Here is a 19588-nt window from a genome sequence, read left to right on the forward strand (position 1 = left end):
ATGTTGATCATACTTGCATGAGAAAAACTAGCTTTCCACATAAATGCCAATTTAGCGGTAGAACCTTGCATAATTATTCTGTTATCACTCTCGGGTTGCTTGCGAGTACATTCAAAGTACTCACTTCCTTGCCACTAGTTATTTTATTGGCCAGGCATGAAAGAACGGAATATGATGAAGAATACTTTGGTGATGAGCATGCGGGCTAGGACGCTTCCTAGTCAGAATGCATGTAGGGTTAAGGCAGATGGCATGGGTCCAAGTTGCGAACGAAGATTTCCGCTGCAATGATATACTCAAGACTTGACCATAATGGTCCTACTTGTGTAAGACGGTATGTATGGATGTAAGACTCTTGTTACTCGGCTTCCGTGTGTTCAGTGAACATTGATCTCTGGGATCACTGTACACATGCATTCGGTGATCATGACTTATGAGTCGGGGTCCCCACACTCGGTGATGTACAACCATTCATGCTACCACTCTTTGATGGTCTTGATGAACGTCCCCTTGAACCAGTCGACCTTCTGGTTCTTGCTAATCATTGCTCCCCCCACACTCTTCGAGTTCAGAGTCACCGGACTTCGGCTTGATGCTGAATGTCTTCAGCCATAATCCAAAGTTTGGCTCGGCACGGAGTAAGGCCTCGCAGGTGAGGATGGAGGAAGCAAGGTGGAGGATGGAGTTAGGGGCTAGATGATGAAAATCCAACCCGTAGTAGAATAGAATCCCCCACACAAAAGGGTGCAGCGGGAACCCCAGGCCTCGGATGAGGTGGGGGATGCGGACCACCCTCTCCCCTGGTTTGGGAGTGGGCGCATGCTGGTTTGGCTCCAGTGGGCGAGTGGCGACATTGGCAGGGATATGCCCTGCGCTTCACAGCTCCAGGATCGTGCCCTCCATGACGGAGGAGCCGGCCGAGTGCCCCTTGAGGGCGGCATCAGCCATGGCAAGGAAATGGGAGCTGTGGGTGCTAAGGGGGGAGAGGCGAACTGGATTTGGGTGCTAGAGCTCAAAGGGTAGTAGGCAGGGTGGAATGGAAGCGTGCTATCGCTATCACTTTCCCTCTGCTCTTATAGGGTGCTAAAAGGCCAAGAGTCCCCACGGTCGCATTGTTGAAATCGCCACTACCCGAAAAAGATGCCATTATGCATACGGAGAGAAACAAAATCTTGATGATATCCCTTAAAAACGGGCATGATCTCTGCTTCGACGGGACGTGCCAATGGGAAAACTGCCTCGGGCCATGATTCAAGGAATTATAACTGGCCCGCCTGGTTATAGGTGGTGCCGCTTTGGTAAAGTTGCCAGGCTATAGGTACTGATTCACAACTATACGGTTGGCCTTCGAGGCTAAATTATCTCACGTCTTCGAATGCTATTGGGCTTGGAGAAGCCTTGTTCATGGTGGATTCTTTTGAGAAAGGGCCTAGTAAAGGCTCACAATGCGTGGAACAATCTCAAATCTTCAAGGGAGGAACTCATCTGTCAAGCCGAAGACTCCAAAGCCGAAGTCATTTTACCGAAGAAGAGCATCGTCCTCAGCATAGAAAACCAGTTCGGGGGCAACTAACGGTGTCCTAGACTAGGGGATGCCAACCTAGTCGGCCCACAGTCCCCGGGCCAAACCTATGGACCCTCATTCTCATAAGGACTCCGAAAGGCTCGCACCTCGACGTGATCAAGACAGCTTCTGCCGAAGACTTGACGTGTACTCCAAGGACATCTTCGGCTGCCGCCATACGCATCTCTAGATCAACAACCGACTATGTAACCCTAGGTACCCCTCTGGCGTGTATATAAGCCAAGGGGTTTAGCCTGTAGAGGGGATCCGATCATTATCACATCCACCTAGCCTTAGGGTTAGAACACAACTTATGATCTCGAGGTAGATCAAGATTGTACTCGATACACAACCATCAATACAATCAAAGTAGGACGTAGGTTATTACCTCTTTGGCAGGGTCTGAACCTGGGTAAACACCATGTCCCTTGTCTCAGGTTACCATTGATTTGAGATCCACAACTCGGGATCCCCTACCCCGAGGTATGCCAGTTTACCACTGGCAGCTGGGTAATATACTCACGCTACTACTATAAGATTAGTTGCAGAGCAGGTAATGTACACAACGCTGCTACTATGGCCTGCCCCGGGGGCTACCGTGGGGACCACTAGTTCTAGTGTTGGTTTCTTAACCCACGCTACTACTAAGTGATACGGATACGTCTCTATCCTATCTACTTTTCCTAACGCGTTTCCTCTTGTTTTGGACTCTAATTTGCATGATTTGAATGAAACTAACCCGGAATGATGATGTTTTCAGCAGAACTACCTTGGTGTTGTTTTTTGTGCAGAAATAAAATTTCTCAGATTGGAACAAAACTTTGCGAGGATTTTTAATATAATAAAAGAGAGTTAATGGAGCCAAGAACCACCGGAGCAGGGGCACCTGGGTGGGCACAACCCACCAGGGCGCCCCCCTCCTGGCGCGCCCAGGTGGGTTGTCCCCACCTGGTGGCTCCTTAGACCCAAACTCCGACGCTATAAATTCACATTGTTGGAGAAAAAAATCAGGGACAAAGAATTATTGCGTTTCACGAGACGGAGCCACTGCCACCTCATGTTCTTCATCGGGAGGCCAGATCTGGAGTCTGTTTGGGGCTCCGGATAGGGGGATCTTCGTCATCACCAGCCCTTCTCCATCGCCAGTTCCATGATGCACCCCACCGGGAGTGCTTAATTCCTTCGTAGGGTTGCTGGTCGGTGAGGAGTTGGATGAGATTCATCATGTAATCGAGTTAGTTTTGTTAGGGCTTGATCCCTAGTATCCATTATGTTCTGAGATTGATGTTGCTATGACTTTGCCATGCTTAATACTTGTCACTTTGGGCCCGGGTGCCATGATTTCAGATCTAAACCATTTATGTTATCTCCATTATATCTATGTTCTAGATCCAATCTTGCAAGTTATAGTCACCTACTACGTGTTATGATCCGACAACCTCGGACTGACAAAAGTCGGGACACGTCCCGATGATGAACGTAGTTTGAGGAGTTCATGTATTTACTATGTGTTAATGCTTGTTCTGGTTCTCTATTAAAAGGAGGCCTTAATATCCCTTAGTCTACAATAGGACCCCGCTGCCATGGGAGGGTAGGACAAAATATGTCATGCAAGTTCTTTCCATGGGCATGTATGACTATTTACGGAATACATGCCTACATTACATTTATGAACTGGAGCTAGTGCCGTATCACCCTAGGATATGACTGTTATATAATGAATATCATCCAATGAATTCAAGGATCCAATGCCTACGAATTTCTCTCATATTGTTCTTGTTAAGTTACTACTACTATTGTTACTATTACACTTGCTACAAAATCCTTGTTATCACTATTACTGTTACTATTGTTGTTGCTACTACTATCAAAACTATCATATAACTTTGCTATTGATCACTTTGCCGCAGATAATTAATCTCCATGTGTGGTTTAATTGAAAACTCAACTGCTAATACTTGCAAAGATTCTTTGTCTCCCCTTGTGTTGAATCAATAAATTTGGGTTGAATACTCTACCCTCAAAAACGGTTGCGATCCCCTATACTTGTGGGTTATCAAGACCTTTTTCTAGCGCCGTTGCCGGGGAGCATAGCTATATTTGGTGAGTCACTTGGGATTATTATCAAATTATCGCTATGAAGAATCTGAAGGATGTTAAGACTAAGAGTTTTCCCTCTAAGATGAGGGGAGGTAAGGAACTGTCATCTAGCTCTGCATTTGATTCACCTTCTGTTATAAGTAGACTTGCAACACCACCACATGCTATTAATCCTAATATGTCGCAAGTTATTGATGATGCTACTTCTGCTATGAATTATATTCATGATGATGCTAGTACCTTGCTTGATGATAATGTGCCACTAGGTGAATTTCTTGATGAACAACTTGCTAGAACTAAGCTTTTGAGAATGCTGAAACTGGTGAAATCGTTGAAACTGATGAAGAGCTTGAAACTAAAAATCTTGAAACACTTATTAGGTCTAGTTTTCCTAGATATGGATTTCCTAAGATACTGGAAGGTTATGTTATGGATGAGGAGACAACTAGAGACTTTCTTTCTTGCAATGATAGGGATGATCTTAAAAAATTATTATGCAAACTGAAAGAAAAATCTTTGAATGCTAGAATGAAATGTGATCCTGAGTTTGCTACTTCACCTATCTTTGTTGATGATAAGAATTATGAATTCTCTGTCGACCCGAAGTTAATTACTTTGGTTGAATCTGATCCTTTCCATGGTTATGAAACTGAAATTGTTGTGGCACACCTTACTAAGTTGAATGACATAGCCACCCTTTTTGCTCATGATGAGAAAATTCGCTATTATTATATTCTCAAATTATTTCCGTTCTCATTAAAGAGTGATGCTAAGGCTTGGTATAATACTCTTGCTCCTAGTTGTGTGCGCAGTCCCCGGGATATGATTTATTACTTCTCTAAAAAAATATTTTCCTGCTCATAAGAAACAAGCTGCCTTACAGGAAATATTTAACTTTGTGCAAATTGAAGAAGAGAGTCTCCCACAAGCTTGGGGGAGGCTTCTCCAATTGCTTAATGCTTTGTCTGATCATCCTCTTAAGAAAAATGAAATACTTGATATCTTCTATAATGGACTAACCGATGCTTCTAGGGATTTCCTAGATAGTTGTGCTGGTTGTGTTTTCAGGGAATGAACTGTTGAACAAGCTAAAGAACTATTGAATAACATACTGAAAAATTATGATGATTGGACTCTTCCTGAACCACCGCTTAAACCTACTCCGAAGAAGAGGGGTATCTTATATCTCAGTCCTGAAGATATGCAAGAGGCAAAGAAATCTATGAAGGAAAAAGGTATTAAAGTAGAGGATGTTAAAATTTTACCACCTATCAAAGAAATCCATGACCTGAACACACCACCACCATCAAGGGTGGTAGAGGTAAATTCTTTACTAAAGTTTGATAAAGGTGATATCCCTTATAACAAACATCCTAGTCAATGCTTGTATGAGTTTGATAATTGCATTAGAAAGCAAGATCACTTCAATGCAAATGTTATGAAACAGTTGAAATACAATTCTGATATGATTGATCGCTTGAGTGACTTGTTATTTAGAATCTCAAATGATGTTAGAGGCGTAGGAAAACATCCCTCTATGGTTCAAACTCAATTAGAACAAGTTGCTAAATCTCAAAGAGAGTTGTTAGATGAAATGAATAATAATATCAATGATCATGTTGTTAGAGTAATGACTAGAGGAGGTATAATGACTCAGGAACCACTTTATCCTGAGGGACACCCTAAAATAATTGAATAAGACTCTCAAAGAGTTAACATTGATGCACCTAGTCCTTCTAAAAAGAAAAAGAAAAAAAGAAAAATTGTAGGACTTTGCATGCCTCTAGTGAACCTGAGTAAAAAAACCTCCTAATAATGATAATGAAGTCTCTATTTCTGATGCTGAAACTTAATGTGGTAATGAACACTCGCCTTCTGATAATGAAAAAGATAATGATGAGGTTCATGAAGAAACCCAAACAAATAATAAAGAACCAGACAATGATGTTGAAATAGAACTAGTTGTTGATCTTGATAACCCACAACCCAAGAATAAGAGATATGATAAAAGAGACTTTGTTGCACTACAAAAAAAAGACACATCCATGACATTTTGGGCCGAACGAAAAAAATTATGTCATACATATGACACTTCTATGACGATAATTGTGACAAAACCCGGTATCATCATAGATGTGGCGGGCTCCTACTTCTATGACAAAAAATCATGACAGAAAATGGGATTTTCGTCCTGGGCGGGCCGGAGACGCAGTTGCATGACATTCTTTGGGCAGTCCATGATGGAAAAAACTATGGTAGAAGCGAGGGTGAGGAAAATTTTGGGGAGTTCCCGGTTACGGTGGGTGGTCGGGGGCCGAGCGATGCGCGTTTCTCTCGTACACGTACGCGCGTGTGTGCGAGGCATTGGCTCTAACTGAACCCGAGCGAGGCGTTGGGCTCTAACTGAACCCGAGCGATTGCAGTGCAGGCTACGCGTTACTGAACCTGAGCGACCGATCGATGGCTGTTAACTGAACCCGAGCGATCGATTCCTTCGCTACTGCTGCTAACTGAAGCCGATCGATGCTGCCTCTCTGGATGAACAATGAGCGTTGTGGGGGGGGTGGATGAATAGTGAGCAGTGGGAGTGGATAAACATGACCCGTGGCGTTGGCTCTGGATGAACAGGACCCCGTGGTATGGAGGGCTAGATGAACAGGACGACCCCGTGGAGGGCTGGATGAACAGTAGACGATGGAGGGGTGGATGAACAGTAGCCCGTGGAGGGGTGGTTGAACAGGAGCCCGTGGAGAGGCGTGGTTGAATAGTAGCCGGTGGAGTAGCGCACGGTGGAGGCTGGATGAACAGGAGCCCGTGGATGAATAGTCGCAGGTGGAGGCTGGAGGAGGTCGACGATGGATGAACAGTAGCCCGTGGAGGATGGAGGAGGTCGACGGTGGAGATGAACAGTATCCCGTGGAGTCCCGTTTTGCGGTACGCCACACCCCTCCCGATGAACAGGACCCCCGCTTCGACCGTAGCGCTCCAACACAAGTCCGTTTCGTCCGTTTTGCGGTACGCCACACCCCTCCCGATCAACAGGACCCCCGTTTCGACCGTAGGAGGTCTGTTTCCTCCGTTTTGCAGTATGCCATACCCCTCCCGATCAACAGGACCCCCGTTTCGACCGTAGGAGGTCCGTTTCCTCCGTTTTGCGGTACGCCAGACCCCTCCCGATGAACAGGATCCCGTTTCGAACGTGGCCCGTTGAACACAAGGCCGTTTCCTATGTTTTGCGGTACGCCAGGCCTCGTTTCCATTGCCTGTTCCGTCCAAGCCCTCCCAATGAACACGACCACGCATTCCGTTCCAACCCAGCCGGTTGGCTCCCCATGAACACGACAACGATGCTGTTTCTCCATTCTGACCCAGCCATGTACACGAGCCCTGGCCGTACGTATGCGCGAGTAGGCGTTCCAGACCCCGCCCGTATGTACACATACGTGGCCGTATTTTCTTTCTTGCACCCTGGCCGTTGTACATACATGTACATGCTACGTGTGTGCCTCTACTACGACACGTGCGCGCCTCTACATCGACCAGTATATATGTATGTACACGTTCACGACCAGAATGACAACGCTACATACGCTTCGACCAGGTGGGTCCCGACTATCAGGCACTTCCTTGCGTGCAAAGATGTAGCTGGTGGGTCCCAGCAGTCAGGGGGGCGAATCGTTTTTTTTGCCCGGACGCACTTCCTTGTGTGCGAAGGTGTAGCTGGTGGGTCCCAGCAGTCGGGGGGAAACATTTTTTTCGCGAAATACGGTGGCCCGTCCGGTGGGTCCCCGCTGTTAGGTGGAGGAATAATTATTTTGCACGTAATAAGGAGGCACTTCCTTGCGGCCGTCGTGGACCCAGCTGTCAGCCTCTCCACGTACAATCCACGTCTGATGGAAGTCGTTCCTTGACCATGTTGACCATGCCGTACCGAGAGCACTAGGGCGGTGGACGACGGCAAGGTCTAGGAAGGGGACAACGCGGAGCCGGGGAAGACGCGCAGTGGATGCCCACGCGTAGAGGAGTACGAGGGTTCACTGGTTCGCTGCAGTGTGAGGCTATCGTCGCCGCAGAATAACAGTTAACAGGGGGTGTGGGTGAGTAGCGGGATGGCCTGGCCAGCGGTGGGAGTGGTAGGGGGCGGTGAGGCCTCCGTCGCATCGCAGCTGGCCATGGGAGGCAGGAGCACGAGGCACGACCGGTGCTGGTTTGGGCGGCTGGAGCAAGAAGAACAGAGGTTGAAGAAGCACTACGGCCGTTGGATGGACATTGTACGGTCACTGGAGCTAGAATCGTGCATATTGACAAAGTTGACAAAGCCCTCCGTCCTCGTCAACTTAGTAGGCCCACAAGTCAGCCTGCCAGTATACTGGGTCCCAGCTAACAGGGGGAGTATTCATTTTTTTGTGCGTAATAGGAGGCACTTCCTTGCGTGCGAAGATATAGCTGGTGGGTACGAGCTATCAGCGGCGGTAACGTTTTTTTCGTGAAATACAGAGGCCCTTTCGGTGGGTCCCTGATGTCAGGTGGAGGAATCATTATTTTGCGTGTAATAAGGAGGCATTTCCTTGCGTGCGGCCGTGGACCCAGCTGTCGGCCTCTCCACGTATAGTCCACTTCAGATGCATGTCGGTCGTTGACCATGTTGACCAGGCCGCGCCGAGAGCACCAGGGCGGTGGACGACGGCGAGGCCTAGGAAGGAACGACACGGAGGCAGGGAAGTCTCGGCAGTTGTTTCCCACGCGGAGGGGAGTACGACTGTATGAGGGTTTACTGGTTCGTCTTCCGTCGCCAGAGAATAACAACAGGTGTGGGTGAGTAGAGGGATGCCTAGGCCAGTGATGGGAGTACGGTGGGGCGGTGAGGCCTGTGCGGCAGCATAGCCGGCCGCGGGGAGGAGGGAGCAGGCAGTCCCGCTGGCGCTTGTTTGAGCGGCTGGAGCAGGAAGAGCAGAGATTGAAGAAGCACGACGGCCGTTGGATGGACATCCAACAGTCACTGCTTGTGCGTCAACCTTTTTTTAGGAAAGCCTCAAATCTGTGGAAAACAGCATACAGCCCATGTGCCATTATTTCTAATAATTTACATCCCATTTGCTAATTCTTAAGGTTTTTTTGGAGCCCATATCTTTTTGTTAGCATTGCAGCCCATATTGTGGCCATGGTTAAAAAATTATACGAAATTTTGCATATTTTGGTGCGGTCCAAACTGTTTTTAATCCCGAAATTTCAACTCACATTCAAACTGATTTTTAAAATAAATGTATATCAATATAAAATCCAACAAATTCTCCACGCATAAAAATTAATGTAATTTAAAATCTCGAAATGAAAAAAAAGATATTTGAAACTAATTGCCGGATTGATGTGTTTTAAAAATGTACAGCCCATTTCTCATTACTGATGGGCCATTTTCTCGGCCAGCTGAATGAAAGCTCTCCTCGTCTTGAAAGATTTGCAGCCCAACAGGCCTGACAGAGCGACTTACTTGGCAGGTCATAAAAAAACTGGGTTGTGGCCGTGGACCCAACTGTCAACCTTATTTTGCATATTTCGGTGGAGTCCGAACTGTTGTAATCCCGAAATGATAAACATTTTTTAAGAACTTATTGATTTGCCAAAAAAATCGTTTTGTTTTTGTAAGCAAATAAGACGTGGGACAATTAAGTTGGTTTAAGGGAAAAACAGTGGTAAAAAAATCAGCGATGGGTGGGAAAAAACAACAAAAATAAGGATGTAATATGAAAAGGGAATTTTATGTGTTTTCAATATAATGATACGTGTATATGAACTAGTAAAACTATAGGTAGAGATTAGAAAACGGATGTAGGACATGCATTTCAAGAGGAAAATAGAACTGGGCTGTGTGTTTGATTCAGTAAAAAAACTGCCTGCGAATGTTGTAAGACAAAATATAACTAACATTGGCGGGCCAGAGGCTAGTAGAAACCTGCTAGATCTTTGTGCCCTGCTGTCGTCATGGGCTGGGCCTGGTAAAAACAAAACCAACCCTGGACAGTCTATAGCCCAGTTGAAACTTGTTTGACCTGAAAAAACAATATACGTGCTCAATAAACGAGAGAATTCTGCAAGTACAGACTGATAACTGGGATGCAGCATGGATATTGTTTTTTTATCGTGACTAGCAAGAGGCCCATGCGTTGCACGGAACATCAAGATGCATTTATACGAGTTGTTTATCTTGTGGGAGACAAAGATGAACGAGGGAAGGCCTTATCTGCAAATGTGGAGAGGGGTGCGGGTATCTTTTTGCAAAATTGTCGTAGTTTGCTTTCTATCCGTCAGGTATAGATCGGACAGTCTATATCGCAGGATGGCAGGCACACCATCATCACCAACTCAGTTTTTTATATGTGGTGATAATAAGTGCATGCACTTGTTTCAAAAAAAATTGGAGAACTGGGAATTCGAACGGCAGGTGCTTATGCTACCCATCAAATAAAAATCAGGTGCCTGAAAATTCGTTTTGAAACAAATGATTTAGCTTTATATCCACGTCAACCCTCGGCGTGATGGTTGGAAGCAAATGCAAGTTCATACCAAAAGATCGTTAACAACAATACCAACTTGCGGACGACAAGGTAGTACAACTACCAATACCAAACTAACTTATAATCTTTTTACTGCTGGCCCTAGTGTTCGTCTGGTAGAAAATCTTGCAGAGGACCAGCTCCCACTCCTTCTCTTGCTCCAGGTCCCCGAGGTGGTACTGGTGCATCACCCAGTTAGTCTTCTGCTGGTCGAAGTTCTTGTTGGTGTGCAGCACCAGAACCTTTTTTGCTGCCCGTCTGCCGGCCGTTGACCATCACCGGCAAGGTATTGTCAATCTTGTGCCACATCGCGTGCATGCCGCACTCCGACTGTATCTTGCGACGCGTCCACGTGCCCCTTTTGAACGCCCTAGAATTGCGCTGGAAGAAATGCTTCCTTAGGCCACTCAGTGTGATACCTGCAGTATTGTGGGATACAGGTTTTAGTCTACGTAGTTAGCATTTTCATAACGTCTTTGGCATGTTGCGGTCACTTGTTTCACTTTTAATTAACTGTCAAATTGTAATTGCTTCACCAGGTCTGCGTCTAAAAAGAAAAATAGAGCTACAAACAAAGGAATATGTTTGTGCAAGTAGACGGCTGATCGGTGTCTTACCTGGAAGTTTCTCAGGTTGGGTGTAGCATATGCCGTGCTCGCTGTCGATGGTTGGTATGAACAAATCGATGAGAGACTGAAATCTCGCGCTGTCAGCACTCACTTTGGCCTCAAGGTGCTCGATCAGCTCCTGATCCGTGGGATCGAACTTGACGCCAGCCGGCAGCATCGGCCAATCCTTCTTCGACTTGCATCTGTAATTCAGTTATATGGTACTCAATGTATGATCAATCGACTGTTTTAAGTGAATGATGAAAGATTTCGACAGATAAGTGGTACTCCAAATCTGAAGTCCAGAATACCCGAACACGCCGTCGGGATTCTTGTGCCACCTCGCGCGCAACGTGTTGTCATGTCAATTCAATGTGTGGACATGATGAATAATTTGACCAACGTATACTAGTACTGCTACTGTACTACTTACTAGTCGTATTTAGTGTCACAATTTATACATAGGTTTAACTAACAAGTACGCACTTGAAGCCTAACTGATATATATATATATGGCTTCTGCACAGCATCTCCATCATCATTATCAATACATCCTACGCAGGTGAGTTAGGATGCACTTGATCCCAGGAAGGTATCTACTATCCTTCAAACCAGATGAGTGCTTCAAACTAACAACAGTACATAATATCCAACAAAAGAGGGTCGTGCTACAGCAGTAGAATACATGGCTCAGTCTAGATATCAGCACGAATGAAGTTGTGCATATTTGCTGTTGGCATGAACCACATTGCCACATGTCGGGTTTGCAAAAGCCATCCATCGCATGGAAGCTTGATGCCTTTCACACACTCAAGATTATCTGGCAACAAGCTGTGTCGACGAATCTCTGGATATGGTGATTCATGAAACCCATGGTATGATGTGTAAACACAGTCCCCCCTCGTGAATGGAAGTTGCATAGCACGGTAATCATCACCGGTGATATGATCGATGATTGGTTGGATGATCGGATAATTGAGCCCGAGGAACAAGGAGTGGTTGCCGAGCCTGTAAACCCGCCTCCAGTTGAATACGCTTGGCCCAAAGGAGCTGGGATCTTTCTCGAACACGAAGCAGCCATAGCCATCAATGTCACGAACGCCCCATGCATTGTACTGCATGTGGTTTGATGTAATGGTTTCGTCAATTTGGTACGTGCGAATGAGCATCAAATGACCGTCGTCAGCTGAACGAGCGATAAACCACCACCCATCAGCTGGTACGATTCCAGGTCCTGGAATCATGAAGGCCAGCGCATTTGCATCTGCTGCAACAATTCAAATTGGAGATCAAAAGGACAAAAATAAACAATCATGTTCAGAGTATGTGTGGAATTAAGATTATTATAACAGTGACACATATCATAGACAGAGAATTGCAATGTCGTGGTCATAATCATACCCCAAGTTAGAAAAATAAGCCAATGGCTTTCATATTCTAGCAATATGTCATGGTTCAAACATCATGTAACAATGAGAGGAAAACAGCAATGACAGCGCTTACTCTTATTCTACCATAGCACTTACTACTACTGTTCTCATATCAACTCTAAGCAATAACATGCGTTGTTATAAAAATCTTGTAAATGAGAGTAACATATAGCAATCATGATGTTATGCTCATAGTATGTATTCTAACAATCATTAGATGCCAATTGTTCTCATATCAACTCTAACAATAACATCTGTGGTCATAAAAATCTAGGAAATGAGAGGAACATATAGCAATGATGTGGTTATAGACATGCTATGTATTCTAAATTTGTAACAAATGAACAGGCAGTCGTATTCATAAGGTAAAGATGAGATGAGATAGAACAATTACACGATGATAGATTCCACCAGTATAGGCAGCCGATCTGTGCGTCGACCGCATAAACGATGCCATCGTGCACTATAGCATCAGACAGAAATGTTGCCTCAATAGGATTGATGATGAGCCATAACCATGTATGGCGACCGGATTCCAGATAGACTAATCCCATGTTAAACAAGGCAATGAGCTTGTAATCCATGTAGTCTTCTGATGGTGTGGGCACTTCGTAGATTACAACTTTCTGCAAACAGAGGTCGAGCCAAAAGCTTGACGCGTCTCGTGCGTAGTAGGCAGGAGTGTCCGGCGGGCCGCGAGGCTCGATGGCGGAGGTATCCAACGATGGAAGGGTGATCTCTCACTGGGTGTAGATATCCACGAGACGCCACGGACTACCGGAGTAGTGGATGAGGATGATCCAGTTGGCCTTCATGCCTGCCCAGTAGTGGCCGCGCATGAAGGACAGGTGGACGGGTAGTGGTAGCATGTCGAAGGGCACCACGGAAACCTCTGTAGGATCGTCAAGTCGGTGTCTGGGCCACCTGCGAGGATCGGGCATCAGCAAGCAGGGTGTCTTGAAAAGAGCCGGTCGGTTGCACACGAGTAGACGGTACAAAGACACCGAGCATGCGGCCAGACGGACGGTGCTGAGTAGGTCCATACGACTACAGATCTTCTCCAAGAGAACATCGGGGAGGGAATTCCAATCGTGGCTCTGTGTGTCAGTCGGTTCTGCCATTGGGGTTTTCGGTGCCAGCGAGCCAGCGGGGAAGTGGATTCGGGCGGGCGAGCGAAGAAGCTTCTCCTCGTGTGGCCGAGCAGTGAGTGGGGGGATATGGTATGCATGAGCTACCAAGGAAGATAGCACGGGCGAGCGAGCAGTGAGCGGGGGTAAATGGTGTGCGGCCGACGATGGGGAAGAGAGGAGGAAGAAGAAGAGAGGAGGAAGAAGAGTGGAAGACGGGGAAGAAAGTGCATTAAATCTCAATTCTACTAGTACTACTACCAGGATATACCGTCCTTCGGAGTGTAAATAGTTACACCGATGACATGTGGGTCTACCACAAGAGGGCCCATATGTCAGTTAATGGAGGACAGAGGTGCGTAGGCGTATTTGTGGAAGCGTGCTCTACTGGCAAACATGATGGCAGTACTGGGTAAGGCTGATTTAGTAACACCAACATGCTGGTTGAGCTTATTAATTACGTGTCCCATCTGCTGCAGCGTGTATTGTCACTTCACTATGAAGACTAGTTGAATAGTTCTCTCTAACCGAGATGGGAAATAATGGATCGCGAGGACTTCCTTTCTACAATATCCCTATGACTCGACGCTCACTTCACTCATTTTTCTCCGTACCTAGTCACTTGTTGAAATCTGTAGAAAGACAAATACTTCGTATTTGGGAACAGAGGGAGGCTTTTACTCCGTATTTGGGAATAGAGGGGGTATCACCATATGGAGGGAACAGAGGAAGCTTGAAATATGAACATGTCAATGGGAGGGAGTAAGCCCCATGCATGCATGCATGCATGCAACGTGCAACACTCACACGTACACATGGACGAACGCAACATTCACGCACCCATGCGGCACACAACACACGACGCAACACACACGCTCACCTCAAGTGCTCAACCTACTCCCTACGTCCGTGAAAGACTGTACTACATTTAGAGATTTACACATTGACCGGGGCATAATTAATGCCCAAAATTATCAGACTTATGTGTGCATGCGACCATTGAGAGAAGAAGATTAAATGAAGGCCGTTGCATGCTGTAATTAAGGATAGACATGTAGCCTATACCTACAGCACAAGTTGGTGCATTACTCAATCAATGTCGATTTAGATTAAAGGCTAAATGCATTGGAAGTGTAGATATACATCATGTACTACACTCTTTGTTTTAGGCTAGCCATAGTGGGGGTAACATAACTAGTATCATGTACTTGGGACTCACAAACATGCTTATGTGGCAAACAATTAAAGAAGAGAGAGAGGGTAGTAGTAAACATTGGTAGATACCGTAACACAATAAATGTTATGCTACTACTCCCTCCTTTCCGGTTTATAGGGCTCAATTCAAAAATCTCACCAATCAAGGTAGATGGTGAGTGGTGGAATACTTTTTGTAGTTTTGCAAAAGCACCTAATTAATGCTCTTGTTTTCCTCAAAAAAATATGGTTGTGTTTGGTTCTCTAGTCCTAGGACTTTTTGAAAAAGACTCTCAAGGAGGTGCTTCTAAGGACTTTTAGCAAAAAGTCTCAAAAAAGTCCCACCCTGTTTGGTTTGCTAGGGACTTTTTCTAGTCCCAACACAAAAAAGTCCCTGGAACCAAACACCCCCTATGTTTATCAATGCATTAATTGCAATGCATGCATGCGTAAAGTACATGCATTGGTCAATTTTCTCTTAATACTTGCATGCAATGATTTAATGCACCTTGGAATCTGAACATGTGATGGAAAACAACCAAATTGAGCCTTATAAAATGGAAAAACTAAAATTTTGAGATAAGCCCTATAAACCGGAAAGGAGGGAGTATGTGTCATGCATGGCAATAAATGATACCGTCTATGATACTACTTTATGATACTATGCACTATAGATGTAGTATCATACACTAGTGTCATATGCATGATACTAGTATATGTTACTCTCCACTATGACCAGCCTTATAGCTGATGTACACTCTTTGTTGGAAGACCGAGGGAGTACACGTGCATGCACTCACATACACAGCCAAGGCGGTTTGCGCGCAAGGGTTGGACTCGTGTCGCGCATGCGTAAGTTTTTTTTAACTGATTTCTTTGCTCTGCCAACTGACAGGTGGGACCCAGAAACCAGGTGACAATTTAACCAGTCAACAAAGTGCCACGTCGACTATGTGGCCGGTCAGTAGGGTGCAATACGGTGCTCTACGATGAGCTAGTGATCGTATAATCACCGCAAAAACTATATATAGTGATCGTAAAGAGCGTATTGTTACATACGTTGACCGCCAGTGTATTTTTCTCGTTTCTAATTAAGCCATATTAATCAGAAAGAACGCAGTATGGACTACTACTAGTACTAGTACTGCTTTGATGTGTCCCGTTAACTCGCCGAACAAGGAGAAGCTTGCTTACTACGCCTCTCCCTCGCCCACGCGCGCGGTGGTTCACAGGACGAGAAGAGGGTTTTGACTACAGCGCCCTCTCCCTCTCCCTCTCCCTCGCCCTCGCGGTGGACGTGCAGCAGTTCAATCGGTGTCAGATTGCCAGAAGCATATTGTACTGTAGTATCATCATTGTTGGACCTTCCGAAGAGGCGAAGAGCCAAGTGCAAGGTTCACACGAGTACGAACTGTTGAACCTCCCGAAGAGGCAAAGAGCCAAGCGCAAGGTTTTATAGGAGTTGTCGTCCTAGTACGAGTGTACTACAACTATAGAGAACAATGCTACTGTATGATGCCGCCACGTCATGTATATCCAAAGTTGTGCCACCTTTTTTTCAAAGAGCGTGTTGGAGCCCGTGCAACAACCACACAAGTTGCACGTACACATAACACATTTACTAGTAAGAAATTCTAAAGGACAAATGCCAGTATGCCACACAAGTTCATCTACAATTAATGTGATAAATTTTTGCACGACTAGTCCACATATATTCACAGTGCTACCGTTCACAATTACCGTACTCCACTTACATGTTATAGATGGGCTACATGTCCTCCTCCAGGTTCCAGTCCCAGGTGTTCTTCATGGATGGCACGATCCATAGCGGTGGGCAACTGAAAGGATCGAGATGGACCTAGAGGGGGGTGAATAGGTACAATTACAAATTTTAATGGTTACTTGGCAATTTTAGGCAATAATGCGGAATATGAAGATGAGCCTAACAATTGCACGTGAGCACAAAGTAGTCAGCAAACAACACAAACACATAAGTAGGTAGGCACAATATAATGTACGTAAGAGTAACGAGACAAGTAAGCACAAGTAGAGAGTTAGGGTTAGGAATAACCGCAACTTCGGGAGATGAGGATGTATGCCGATGTTCACTTCCTTGGAGGGAAGCTAGTCACCGTTAGAGGGGTGGATGTTACCACGAAGGCACACCTACGCCATGAAGGCTCACCCTATTCTCCCTTTGAGACAACACCACGGAGGCGTTTCTCAACCACTAGTGGTAGACCTTGGGGTGGTCTCCAAACCCTCACAAACTTTTCCGAGGGTAATCACAAAGTTTGATTCCTCTCCGAATGACTCCTATCGCCTAGGAGTCTCCAACCTCCAAGAGTAACAAGAATGATGGGAAAAAGCTCAAAACTTGCTCAATTCATGAATTCCTTTGGTGCAAAGAAGGGGAAGGAGTGGATCTATCACTTGATTGGAGAACTTCTCTCAAATGCTCCTAGAACACTTGGGAATCTAGGATTTGGTGTGGATGAATGAGAGAGAGAGTGAGGAGTGTTCTTGAGAGGCTCAAAGTGAATGGTCAACCTTATCCCGTGGAAGGGAAAGGTATATATATAGGTCGTGGGAAGAAGTGACCGTTTGGGGTACACGATGGCCGGACGTTTGGAGAACGTTGGACGTCCGGAGGCCCAAATGGGTCCAGACGTCCGACAGCCATCGGACGACCGGCCGCTGTGAAAAGTATGACCCACAACTCAGTGTACAGGATACGAACGTCCGAGCGGGGCCGGACATCCGTAAGAACGCTTCTGTTGTGAAAGTGTCGGACGTCCGGAGGGTTCCGGACATCTGTAGAAATGTTTCTGTTGTGCAAGTGTCGGACGTCCGGAGGGTTCCGGACATCCGTATAAATGCTTTTGTTGTGGAAGTGTCGGACGTCCGGAAGTGTCCGGACGTCCGGGCAATCAGGAAGGACCGGACGTCCGTAGAACACCGGACGTCTGAAGGCAAGGTATAGAGATAGTAGCTTTTGATCAAGTTTTTCACTAGATCCATTGATCCCCTCTTAATAGTGCGGGATCCCTATACTCAAGAACAAACCATAAATGAAGTCAACATCTTGTATCTCCATTCTTGAGTTATATGCTTTTTGTCCCTAGTCATGATCCATGCACACGGTCTTTGGAACATAATCCTGAGATATACTTGATAAACATGATTAGTCCCGAGCATTTTTGTTGTCATCAACATCAAAATATGATTAAGGGCATGATTGCACTTTCAATATCCCCCTTTTTGGTAGTTGATGACAACTCATATGCATACTCATAATAGTAATCGGAAGTATTTGTTGGGGAGCTCAATAACCATAATAAGAATGAGTAGCGAGCGAGCTCCCCCTCAAAGTGATACCATAGATACTACTAAAACAAAATGATGAGGGCTCCCCCTCAAAGTGATACCATAGATACTACTAAAACAAAATGATGAGGGCTCCCCCTCAAACTGATGCCTCCAGTATAACATATGATAATCAAGAGTTAAACTTCATATAGATTCACCAAATCTCAGATTCAACAAACTCATAGCATAGGTTCAGTACAGGCTAAAACACAACCATAACAATAGGTTTGATTACATAATGAGCTAGAATAACAAGCATATGGAGCCTACTCCCCCTTTGGCATCAAGTATCCAAAGAAAAGAACTAGGGGGAATGACATAACAGCATTAGAGATCATCCTCATCATCATCATCATGAACACCACTGCCACCAGCCTCGTCGAAGAAATCAGCCCACTCAGGACCGGAGGGAAAACCAAAATCAGAAGGGGGGTCTGCAGGAAGACGCTCATCGTCACTCACATCATACACGCCTGAGTCTCTCAAACGAGCCTTCAGAGCGTTCTTGGAAGTGACCATGCGAGTGACCACATCATGGTGTTGGGAGCAATGGTAGGTGAACATCTTCATCATGGCTGAATGAGCCTTCCCAAGAAAACGAGCAATGCGCCCAAAGGGGGCAGCACTGGAAGGAGGATGGGTAGCGTGAGAAGGAAAACTAGCGGTGGTGCGACTAGCAGTAGCAGGAGGAGGAGGAACATGGTCAGCCGCCATGTGAGCTGGAATGACCCATCTCTCATGTATATGAGTCCGTGCAATGGGAAAGGGAGCTACACTCTCAATAAATGTCTGAATAAAAGGTGCATGAGGAAAAGCCCGCTTGTGCTGGAAGCTAGCAAGGTGGATCTCATGCCATAGAAAGTGTGGAACATTTATCTTCCCTTTAGGAGATGTGAAGAGGCGATGCATGAGATCAATGCAGTAGCTGCTGCAGGAGCCCTTGTCACCCATCTTAGGATAAATGGTGCGGATGACACACTGATAAATGATGTTGAATGGAAAACGCCAAATGGAGACTTGATTTAGACCCTTTTGTTTTTCAGTGTTAGACAAAGATGATATTGGTCTAAGGAGATCCGCACAGACCGCAATGCCTTTGGGCTTATGGTTGGGGTCATCCTTGTGGATTTTGAACCCAGTGTCAGGAAATCCAAGTGCAGTGACAAACTAAGCATAAGATGTTGTGAGTGCAGTGTCGGAGGTCATCCATGTGACAGTGTTACCAGGAGCAAAGTAACATGTGGCATAAAACTGATGGATGGCAGCGTGGTTAAAATCGTGTTGAAAAGCGAATGGAGCAGCTAGATTTGACGACTCCATGAGCTCAATGGCTCCTGGATACTTCTCCGGATGAGTGCGAATGTGCTCAAGATCAATGCAAACATGAAGTGACAAGCCTTTAGGGATGACAATCGTGGTGAAGATGTCGGCTTGGACATTTGTGCGAAAGCGACTATCCTAAGAATCCCTAACAACAGTAAATTGATCTACATCACGATGCAATTTAAGATATGAAGCTTTGGGGACCTCGTTGAAACGCTTAACATGACGGCCTAGTGACAATGGAGGCTCAATTGAGATGTGACGGGCATCACCGTGGGGTTGCACCGGAGGAGGAGGAGGTTGAAAGGTTGGACGACGAGTG

Source organism: Triticum dicoccoides, chromosome 4B (assembly GCF_002162155.2).
Source record: "Triticum dicoccoides isolate Atlit2015 ecotype Zavitan chromosome 4B, WEW_v2.0, whole genome shotgun sequence".
Taxonomy (NCBI): Eukaryota; Viridiplantae; Streptophyta; class Magnoliopsida; order Poales; family Poaceae; genus Triticum; species Triticum dicoccoides.